At 41.2% G+C, this 12,404-nt stretch overlaps 1 pseudogene; it reads right to left on the bottom strand.

The window, feature by feature from the left end:
* Positions 1 to 966: 966 nt before the first annotated feature.
* LOC144256024 (small ribosomal subunit protein uS12 pseudogene) lies at positions 967 to 11,985 on the bottom strand (annotated as a pseudogene).
* Between the last annotated feature and the right edge of the window lie 419 nt (positions 11,986 to 12,404).

Below are 12,404 nucleotides of genomic sequence, written 5' to 3'. Positions count from 1 at the left end.
ATACCAAAAAAAAAAGTTGTTTGTTTTACACTTTTTTGTAAATCTCTTTAATTATTGACTTAATTGAATGGGTAACTGGGTTTTCATATCTGCTTCTGAGTTCAATCTGTTGTGATGACAACACACACAAAGAAAATAATATCTCGGCATTGTTATGAACATAGTTTTGATTTTGTGACCACTGAAAGGTCTTGGGACTACCCAGGGGTCTTTAAATCATACTTTGAAAACTGGTGCTTATTGAAATTGCATTATTCCTGATAAGGGTTCCTTGGACTGGGCTTCATTGTAATAGACTCATTTTTTAAAAAAATGTTTCTTAGTTATACATGGACATAATATCTTTATTTTGTTTATTTTAATGTGTTGCTGAGGATCGAACCCAGTGCCTCATATGTGCAAGGCAAGCACTCTGCCACTGAGCCACAACCCCAGACCAATAGACTAATTTTTTAAAATATATTTTTAGTTGTAGTTGGACACAATACCTTTGTATTACATATTTATTTTTTAAAGTGGTGCTGAGGATAAAACCCACTGCCTCACACATGCCAGATGAGCATTCAACCCCAGCCCCAAAGGACTCATTTTGATAGCTGCATTTCATATATGTGCACAGATGTCTAAGTGGTATGCAGAGATTAGTGAAGCTTATCTCAAAACTAAACATTTACTTCTGCTCTGTGAAAATATGGGAAATATTTTAATAATAGGAGGAATGGCTAGCAGGAGAAAAAAAGCCCTTGAAATGAGCTGATGGTCTCAGAATTGGTGAATCCAAGGGAAGAGCAAGTCCTACTCAGATTTAGTCTTGGTGGAGGTCCAAGGAAGACGGATTGTGTAAACAGTGGTTTCAAAGCCTTCTGCATGAAAAGCTGAGAGTGCACCAATCGGTGCAGGTCTGTCCCATGGTACAAACAGACGGATCACAGCAGTTCTTGGATAGTCCAATGGGTCTTTCTCTTGTTAATGTAAAAATGTATTGCTACTGTTTTTGCCATCAAAAATTGATGATCTTGGTCTTTCGACCTTGCCTTTTTATAATGTCAAAAGAAAGGCACTGGTCACGTCAACAGCTCTATAGTGGACTCCAGCAATGTCACCAATGGTATGACTTTTTCAACCAAATCTAACAACTTCATCATTTTTCTCAGTGAAGTCAAAGCAGCTGTCACTGGGTTTAAAAGCTGTGATTTTCTTGCTATTCTTGATCAGCTGGACCCTGACACACTTCCTGATGGCAGAATTTGGCCGTTTGGCTTCAACCCCTACCTTTTCCAGCACTGTGCCCTTTATATGGGAAGCACCTCCCAGAGGGTTGGCCTTGGGGGTGGTGCCAAATGGGTATTCTTGTACTGTTCATCATGCCACCTCCGGTTCCTTGGTGACTTCGGAGCTTCCTGGTGGTATGACACTGGGGCACCTGCCTGTCTTGCTGGTGCCACTGGGCGGAGTGAAAGAGAGCCCCAACAATTTTAAAGGACCCATCATGCAGCACCAGGTGATTTGGCCACACACAGAACCTGGATGCCCAACGGAATGAACTTTATGTATGTAGATGTGGAAAATGGCCTGTGAGCCCCAGGAACACATGACTCCTGGTAAGGGAAGGAAATAGAGGTGTGCCTGTTCCAGAGTACTGTTTGTACTTCACGGTCCTCTCTGTAAAAAACAGGTGCTCCTCTTACAGACATGCTCACACTAGCAGAGGATAAGACAGGAAGCTTTTAGGAAAGCAGAAATTGGGAGGGGAGGAGGTGGCTAAGAGGGGTGGATGTTATCGTTAGGGTAGGGAAATCCACATGCCAGACCATGTGGTGAAATTAAGTCGTGTTTACCCAAAATGAGATACAAAACCAGCACAGGAAACACAAAGAAGATTGAACTGTCTGCTCGTTATTGGAGGTCTCATTCTGTGGAAAACAAAGCATCAAATTGCTCCTTTACTTGCTTTGTTGAAAATTAGGCCGTTCAAAAGAGTTTTCACCCAGGCCAGTGGCGCCCACCTGTAATCCCAGCAACTAGGGATGCTGAAGCAGGATGATTGCAAATTCAAAGCTAGCCTCAGCAATTTAGCAAGGTCCTAACTGACTTAGTGAAACCCTGTCTCAAAATAAAAAATAAAAAGGGCTGTGGGTGTGGTTCAGTGGTTAAGCACCCCTGGGTTCCATCCACAGAGCCAAAATAAAACACAAAACAAAAACCCAAGAATGTTAAATGAAAAGGACTGCTATATAAAACAATTCTGATGGTGTGGGAAGGGGACAGTGAAAAATGACTATGTTATCTTAGAGGAAACATGGGGTCCATTCAGATACATCTTCGATCTAAGAATAGTAGAATTTCAGAGGAAAAAAAAAAAGCTAAACCCATGTGGGTAGATAATTTAAAAGAGAATAGGACCAAATGAAAATAAGTTTCCCCAAACTTCCTCATATAATGGAATTGTCATCGACATGATATAATTTTAATTAGAAACTAAGTATTTAATAGTGTGAATAAAAAGGAGAAGTAAGAGCTGGCTGACAAATTCACCACTGTCAAATCTTTATTTCTAGAAGGTTTAAAAGAGTGCAGCTAATATCCTTAGGCCCCTCAATTCCTCTCTAAGAATCTCTCCTTCAGAAATACTAGCACATATAAATAAAGAACTGTGTGCAAGGATATACATTAGCTCTTTGTAATAGGAAAAAGTAAAAATAACTACATATATAAATGTCTGTATATAGATTATTGGTTTCATAAATTATGTGACTTCCTGTAACTGGTATGTGGCACACACAGGGAATGACAGATCTGTATGAAGACATGAAAGGTATAGACTCAATACTGATCAGTACAAAAGCAAGAGGCGGAGCATGGTGTGCTGGAGGGTGTGAGAGCTGAATTGCAGCCGCTGTGGTCACATCCTGTGTACACGGAGGGTGAAAGACCTGGCAGCATCCAGTGGAGCCCAAGGCAGAAGAGTGGGTCCTGGCCACAGTTGCCCATGCCTAGGATGGACTCACCTGAATCTGGACCTCAGCTCTTGTCTACATTAGCCACGCCAATGTGAGTTTTCTTTGCCTTTACTTGTAAGCCAAAATCAAAATTTTTAAAAGTTTCTTATTTGCTTTATTTTGTTGGTGCTGGGGATCCAACTCAGGATGGTGCATGTACTGGGCCAACTGTTCTACCACTGAGCTCCATCCAGCCCCTAGTTTGGCTTTTAATTGTCACATAATAATTGTACATATTTATGGGATGCAGTGTGATGTTTCAATAAATTTATATAATGTGACAAAAATCTTAGCAGAATCACACACATAAACACATGTATGCATGTTATTGTGCCCTTGTCCCTTCCATTTGGTTAAAATGTCTTAGCATGATCTGGTCTGAAGGTAGAGAAAGGATGCGAATCCTCAGGGCACTTCAAGCCCCTTGTTTTCATGCTCAGTTCCTTGATGGTAGCCCTGCGCAGCACACTTCTCTGGAGCCTATGTATATATTTTGGTTTTTATCTCTGGTTTTGTTAAAGTATTTAGATTTTTGTTCTTGAACCTGAAGCAGCTCCAGAACAACTTTGAGAGATAAGGAAGAAAGCCATCTTTTGTGATTTACTAAATATAGCAGGAAGTATACAAAATGAGCCTTGAGCATCTTGTAGTATGGAATGTAATGAAGTGCTAAAAAGACAAAAGTCTCACATTAATGGAGGTATGTGGAAGGTGCACAAGAGGCAATTGAAAGCGCTCCCAAAGGCCAAAGCTGGAATAATCTAATCAATAACGTAGGTAGCACTGGATTACAACCCAAAGTTCAAAATAAATATCCATGATTTCACAGTGATATAAATAAGCAATTGAATAAATTAATAACTGGAGAAGATGAGACACATTTCTCATGCAGAATACTTGAAAATAATTTATGTAGACAAACTGATGTCAAGATGAAGCATAACTCCCCACTCACGTGGAGGCACATGGTGACTTCCTTCCAAAGAGTGCGGCATGGCAAGAGAGGAGAGAAAGAGTGACTTTGTGGGCTGGGTGTGGCCTAGCATGTGTAAGGCTCTGGGTTTGATTCCCCAGCACCCCAAATATCATACATAAATGAAGTAACTTCACAGTGGAGAAACCTGAAAAATACCTCCTCAGGTCCAGGGGGTGATGCTGATGACCTTTCCCCATAATGTGACACAATGTGGTAAGGATGGTCCTTGCCTCTCTGGTCTCCCTCCCCCAAACACACACAGGTGGGGGTAGACACATAATCCCATGCTAATCATGAGAAAACACAGCAGACAGACTCCAGTAGAGAGAGACCCTACAAAATACCTAATCAGTATGCCTCAAAACTCGAAAGATCAAAACCCAGCAACGTCTGTATAATTCTCACAGCCAAGAGAAGCCTGATGAGACTGGACAACTAAATGTGACATGGTTTTCCTGGGTGGGATCCTGGAACAGAAAAAGGACATCAGGGTGTCAGAGGTGGCAGCATACACCTGTAATCTCAGCAATTCAGGAAGCTGAGGCAGGAGGATCCCAAGTTTGAGAGCACTCTGGGCAGCTTAGTGAGACCCTGTCTGAAAATAAAAAATGAGAATGTCTGGGAGTGCAGCTCAGTGGTAAAGAACCACTGGGTTCATTCCTCAGCATCAGCAATTAAAAAAAAAAAAGCTAGGCATGGTGATGCAAGCCTGTACAGCTTGGAGCCTTAGGAGGATCACGAGTTCAAAGCCAGTCTCAACAACAGTGAGGCACCAAGCAACTCAGTGAGACCCTGTCTCTAAATAAAATATAAAATAGGGCTCAGGATGTGGCTCAGTGGTCACATCTTCTGTAACCAAAAAAAAAAAAAAAAAAAAAAAAAAAAACCACTGGGGGGAAATTAAAGAAATCAGAATAAAGTATAGACTTAATAGTTAACAATGATGTATTAATATTTGTGTTTTAAATTCAATAAATATATCATACCAAGGTAAGATGTTAATAATAACTGAAACTGGTGCCTGGTATCTGGGAATTCTTTGTACTATCTTCTTGATTTTTCTGTAAGTATAAAATTGTTTTGAAAAATAAAGTCTATTAAAAATGTATGTGTGGGCTGGGGCTGTAGCTCAGTGGTAGAGCCTTTGCCTCACAGAGGAAAGGCACTAGATTCTATCCTCAGAACCACATAATCAAATAAAAATAAAGACTTCACTCTCTCCTCCAAAGTACTTTTTTAAAATTTATGTATATAAAGTTAGGAAGTTTAGGGACAAAATGATGCTACTTAGAGTTGGAATTAAGTGCATCTTATCACCTTTTGTATTAAAACAGAAGTGAGGGGTAAAGTATGACAATACCACAGTACATGCACCAGTTATGTCAGAAAGTCCCGATGACTCTCATGTAGGAGACTAAAATATTCCACATAAATTATAAATCCCTCATTAATTATACATTTGTATTTAACTACTGTTGGCAAAGGAATATTCTTTACCTTGTTTAGATAATGTATAACTGAACAGGGAAGCTCATTTTCACCCATTTTACTCACTTTAGACTTGAAAGGTTTTATTCCTGCTAGTCTCCTAAGACCTCCTGTCAAGCTGAAATATACAACTTTTTTCATTCTTGATCTTAGCATTTGTAAGGGATAAATAATTGATTAGCATAGGAATTCTGGGAATATATTTAGCTTTTGCTCAGCACTAAACTATTTTTAAATGTCCTTAGGCATCAACCCAGAATGTACATCTGAAGGATGTCAATTGGAAATTGGGAAGTGAAGCGACAGCTTGGATTAGAAGTCTGAAGCGTGGAGTGCAGAGGGAGGAAGAGCAGCTGCCAGTTTCCCTGCCGATCAACCGCCTGTCCACCTTGCCGCGCTCCTCCAGTCTCATACCTCTTTGAGGGCAGAATCTTTCCTTCTACAGAATGTGGTTGCGAATTTCTCTTCATCCTTCAAAAATGAGTTGAAGAAAAAGAATAATTAAAAACACTTTTTATTTCATTGTGATGAGATCATTTAACATGAGATCTACCCTCTTCATAAAATTTAAGTGTTGTGTTCAGTATTGTTAACATTGGGACAATGTCGTACAGCCAGTCTCAGCAAGAACTTATTCATCTGACATGATTGAGACTCTGTGCCTATAAATTGTCAACTCCCTGTCTCACCCACGCCTGAACCACCCATTCCACCCTATGAATCCTCGGATGTGTCTGTTTTATCTACCTGGTGTGAGTGGAATCATGCAGCACTTGACCTTCTGTGACTGGCTCTTTCACTCACCCTAAGTCTTCCAGGTTCATTCACGATGTCAAACACGGCAGATTCTTTTCTTCTTTTCTCTTTTTGGTACTGGGGATTGAACCTAGGGTGTTGTGCTTGGCTCTACCACTGAGCTATACTCCCAGCCCATTTAAAAAATTTTTTTCTTTTGAGACAGGGACTGATCAAGTTTCTGAGACATTCGATCCTCTTGCCTCAGCCTCCCAAATCACTGGGATTACCGGTGTGGGCCACTTCACTCAGCTAGATTTCCCTCTTTTTAAAGCCTGAATGATATTCATTTTATGAGTATATCACACTTTCTTTATCCATTCATCTACTGATGGATATTTAGGTTGTTTCCACATCTTGGCTGTTGTGAATAATGCTACAATATTCTAATATCTTTTTGAGATCCTGATTTCAGTTCTTTTGAAGTGGGATGGTTGGATCATTTTGTAAATTTGTTTTTAATTTTTTGAAGAACCTCACACTGTTTTCCATAGCAGCTGTACTATTCCACATTTGCACAAACAGTGTGCAAGACTCTGATTTCTCTTCATCCTTGCCAATGCCAGCACTTCCAATTTGGCTTTTCTTAATAGTCACCCTAACAGGTGTGAGGTGACAACTCCTGTGGCATTGATTTTCACTTCCCTGTTGATCAGTGATGTGAGTATCTTCCCATATACTTGTTAGTCATCTATTTATCTTCTTTGGAGAAATGTTTATTCAAGTATTTAGCCCATTTTAAAAAAAGTGTGTGTGTTTGGGCTGGGGATGTGGCTCAAGCGGTAGTGTGCTTGCCTAGCATGCATGAGGCACTGGGTTCGATTCTCAGCACCACATAAAAAAAAAATAAAATAGAAATATTGTGTCCACCTAAAACTAAAAAATAAATATTAAAAAAAGTGTGACATTGTCCTTGGTAATGGCTTCCTGGATATGACACCAAAAATCACAAACAACAAAAGCAAAAGGAGGGGGCTGGGGATATGGCTCAAGTGGTAGCGCACTCACCTGGCATGCGTGCGGCCCGGGTTCCATCCTCAGCACCACATACCAACAAAGATGTTGTGTCCGCCGAGAACTAAAAAATAAATATTAAAAATTCTCTCTCTCTCTCTCTCTCTCTCTCTCTCTCTCTCTCTCTCTCTTTAAAAAAAAAAAGCAAAAGGAGACAAATGGGGCTACATCAAACTAAAAAGCTTTTGCACAGCCAAAGAAACAACCAACATGTGACAAGGCCACCTACAGAATGGAAAAGATATTTGCCAACCATATATCAGATAAGGGATTCTTTCTAAAACATGAAAGAACTCCACTAGCTCAATAGCAAAAGACCAAGACCACCAACCATCCCCCTCAAATTCAATAACCTGATTTTAAAAAGCATCATTTTTAAAAATTGAAATTGAATATGCACTCACATACCACGAAACATTTGAGCTGATGATGGACGTATATATGACAGTATACCCATATATGAATATGGCATTTTACAAGCAATACCATCTAGGTTTGTGTAAGTACATTCAAAGATATTTGTGCCACAACAAAATCATCCAGCGGCCTTCCTCAGGGCACCACCCCGTTGCTGAGCAAGGCATGACTATGTTTGTGAAAGAGGAAGTTGGAATTTTTCCTTTCATAGTTATTTTTTATTCAGTTCCACTTGGGGGGTAAATGAAGAAACTCTGTGAAGGCCTTAAAAAACAGGAGCCTCAGTTCCTGGATGCTCATGAAAGAAGGTAGCCTCTTGTATAACCCTCTTCCACTTCCCAGGCATTTGGAAAATCCATTAGGGTTGTGTTGCACAGGTCCTCCCATGTAGCTCCACTTAAGGTCATTCAAGGTACAAGGGCATCTGGAGAGAACTATAACATTTTTACCATCCTTGAGTATCTTACAGAATGCAGAGGGAAGGGCTGGGGTTGTGGCTCAGTGGTAGAGTGCTCACCTTGCACATGTGAAACACTGGTTCAGCACCTCATAAAAATAAATAATCAAAATAAATGTATCCATCTACAACTAAAAAAAATTTAAAAATTGTAAAGAGAGACACAAGTATAAAGAATAAGTGTGACATTGACCAAAGGTACAGAATAAAAGACAGAGACAAACCCACATAATTATATTTATCTCATACTAGACAAAGCCACCAAAAACATTCACTGGAGAAAAGATAGTCTCTTCAACAAATGGTGCTGGGACAATTGGAAATCCATATGTAACAAAATGAAATTAAACCCCTATCTCTCACCCTGCACAACACTCAAAATGAATCCAAGACTTAGGCACTGGAACAGAGACCCGCGCCTAATACAAGAAAAATCAGGCCAACTCTTCACCATGATGGCTATGGACCTGACTTCCTTAACCAGACTCCTAAAGCACAAGAAGTAAAAGCAGGAATCAGTGAATGGGATGGATTCAAACTAAAACGCTTCTTCTCAGCAAAGGAAACAATCAATAACATCATGAGAGAGCCTACAGATGGGGGGGGGGACTTTTACCATTTGCACCTCAGATGGAGAATTAATCTGCAGGATACATAAGGAACTCCAAAAACTTAACACCAAAATAACAAATAACCCAATTAATAAATGGGATAAGGAACTGAGCAGATACTTCTCACAAGAAGAAACACAATCAACAAATATATGAAAAAATGATCAATATCTCTAGCAATTAGAGAAATGTAAATTAAAACTACATTGAAATTCCATCTCACTCCAGTCAGAATGGCAATTATCAAGAATATCAGTGACAGTGTGAGGGGAAAGGGAAAAAAATCAAGAGGGAGAAATGAATTACAGTAGATGGGGTAGAGAGAGAAGATTGGAGGGGAGGGGAGGGGGGATAGTAGAGGATAGGAAGGGCAGCAGAATACAACAGTCACTAGTATGGCAATATGTAAAAACGTGGAAGTGTAACCGATGTGATTCTGCAATCTGTATATGGGGTAAAAATGGGAGTTCACAACCCACTTGAACCAAATGTATGAAATATGATATTGTCAAGAGCTTTGTAATGTTTTGAACAACCAATAAAAAAAAAACAAGAATATAAGTGACAGTGAATGTTGGCAAGGACGTCGGAGAAAGGCACACTCATACATAGGCTGGCATTTATTATATTTTTTAGAGAGAGAGAGAGAATTGTTTTTAATATTTTTTTTTTTTTAGTTTTCGGTGGACACAGCATCTTTGTTTGTATGTGGTGCTGAGGATCGAACCCAGGCCACATGCATGCCAGGCGAGCACGCTACCACTTGAGCCACATCCCCAGCCCTGGCATTTATTATTGAGCAGTTACTTAATGTGACAGCACTGTGCTGTACATGTCTCCCTTGTGTTCACTTACTCTTTGCTGCTGGGACTGCAAATTGGTGCAACCATTATGGAAAGCAGTATGGAGAATCCCTGGAAAACTGGGAATGGAAACACTATTGGACCCAACTATCCCACTCCTTGGTTTATACCCAAAGGACTTAAAATCAGCATACTACAGGGACACAGCCACATCAATGTTTATAGCAGCTCAATTCACAACAGCTAAACTATGGAACCAACCTAGGTGTCCCTCAATAGATGAATGGATAAAGAAAATGTGTTATTCCACAATGGAATATTACTCAGTATTTTTAAAAAATATATTTATTTTTTTAGTTGTAGTTGGACACAATTCCCTTATTTATTTTTATTTGATGCCAAGGATTGAACCCAGGGCCTTGCACATACTAGGTGAGCACCCAACCATGGAACCACAACCCCAGCTCTTACTCAGTCTTTTTTTTATTGTTGGTCATTCAAAACATTACATAGATCTTAATATATCATATTTCACAGTTTGATTCAAGTGGGTTATGAAGTCCCACTTTTACCCTGTATACAGATTGCTGTATCACATCAGTTACACTTCCATTGATTTACATATTGCCATTCTAGTGTCTGATGTATTCTGCTGTCTATCCTATTCTCTACTATCTCCCCTCCCCTCCCCTCCCCTCCCCTTTTCTCTCTCTACCCCCTCTACTGTAAATCATTTCTTCCACTTGTATTATTCTTCTCTTACCCCTCATTTCCTCTTATATGTAATTTTGTATAACCCTGAGGATCACCTTCCATTTCCATGCGATTTCCCTTCTCTCTCCCTTTCCCTCCCACCTCTCATCCCTATTTAATGTTAATCTTCTTCTCAAGCTCTTCATCCCTACCCTGTCCTTGGTTACTCCCCTTATATCAAAGAAGTCATTTGGCATTTGTTTTTTAAGGATTGGCTAGCTTCACTTAGCATAATCTGCTCTAATGCCATCCATTTCCCTCCAAATTCTATGATTTTGTCATTTTTTAATGCATAGTAATACTCCATTGTGTATAAATGCCACATTTTTTATCCATTCATCTATTGAAGGGCATCTAGGTTGGTTCCACAATCTTGCTATCGTGAATTGTGCTGCTATGAACATCGATGTAGCAGTGTCTCTGTAGCATGCTCTTATTAGGTCTTTAGGGAATAGTCCGAGAAGGGGAATAGCTGGGTCAAATGGTGTTTCCATTCCCAGCTTTCCAATAAATCTCCATACTGCTTTCCAAATTGGCTGCACCAATTTGCAGTCCCACCAACAATGAACAAGTGTACCCTTTTCCCCGAATCCTCTCCAGCACTTGTTGTTGTTGGACTTCATAATGGCTGCCAATCTTACTGGAGTGAGATGGTATCTTAGGGTGGTTTTGATTTGCATTTCTCTGACTGCTAGTGATGGTGAGCATTTTTTCATGTACTTATTGATTGATTGTATGTCCTCCTCTGAGAAGTGTCTGTTCAGGTCCTTGGCCCATTTGTTGATTGGGTTGTTATCTTATTATCTAATTTTTTGAGTTCTTTGTATATTCTGGATATTAGGGCTCTATCTGAAGTGTGAGGAGTAAAAATTTGTTCCCAGGGTGTAGGCTCCCTGTTTCTTATTGTTTCTTTTGCTGAGAAAAAACTTTTTAGTTTGAGTAAGTCCCATTTGTTGATTCTAGTTGTTAACTCTTGTGCTATGGGTGTCCTATTGAGGAATTTGGAGCCCGACCCCACAGTATGTAGATCATAGCCAACTTTTTCTTCTATCAGACGCCGCGTCTCTGATTTAATATCAAGCTCCTTGATCCATTTTGTGTTAACTTTTGTGCATGGGGAGAGAAAGGGATTCAGTTTCATTTTGATGCAAATGGATTTCCAGTTTTCCCAGCACCATTTGTTGAAGATGCTATCCTTCCTCCATTCCATGCTTTTAGCCCCTTTATCAAATATAAGATAGTTGTAGTTTTGTGGATTGGTTACTGTATCCTCTATTCTGTACCATTGGTTCACCAGATCCAACATGGCCGCTGGTGAGGAAGCAGCGATTCCAATGTCTCCACATTAACGGGATCAGAAAGACCCATTGGAACGGCCGCAGTCTATCTACTGAGGAACTTCTAGCAAAATTCCGTTAAGAGGAGACCTGCTGGGAATTGGTAGGTTTATTCGAAGTGACAGTTTGTCCCAGACAAGTGGATCTTGGCCGGCCACGTGGGCGCAGAGGTCCAGCCCCGCAGCCACCAGCCGCTTCTGCAGGCTGCCTGAGGCCAGAGCGGCACAGCCCTACCGAACCTGCAGACGGCACCCGCCTACCTGCTGTTCTGGTTCTCCCGGGAGGCCCTGCTCTCCTCTGCGAACTGCCACTCCTCCTGCCTGGCTCTCAGCCATGCGGCTGCAGCTGCCTGACTATACAGGCGGCTCCCCCCGGCGGGTGCAGAGGTACAATCCCGCGGCCACCAGCTGCTTCTGCAAGTGGCCTGCGGCCTGGAGCGGTGCGGTCCGCCCGAACTGGCAGACGGCACCCGCCATCGCGGCTCCCCTGGCGGCCCCGCCCACTCTGCGAACGGCCAACCCCCCCACCAGGCTCTTGGCCATGGGGCAGCAGCCGCCAGGCTCTACAGGCGGCCCCGGCGGCTTGGCACAGTGAAAAGTGTCCCCGCCTGGCCCAGCAGATAGCCCATGCCCTCCCGGCTCTGCTAACAGCCCCGCCCACCCGGCGAACATTTCCCCCCCAGAGTCAGTCTTAAAGAAGAATGAAATTATGGTATTTGCAGGTAAACGGATGTAGCTGGAGAATATCATGCTAA

This window comes from Urocitellus parryii, chromosome 7 (assembly GCF_045843805.1).
Source record: "Urocitellus parryii isolate mUroPar1 chromosome 7, mUroPar1.hap1, whole genome shotgun sequence".
Classification (NCBI taxonomy): Eukaryota; Metazoa; Chordata; class Mammalia; order Rodentia; family Sciuridae; genus Urocitellus; species Urocitellus parryii.
This window is presented reverse-complemented; position numbering and strand designations above follow the sequence as displayed.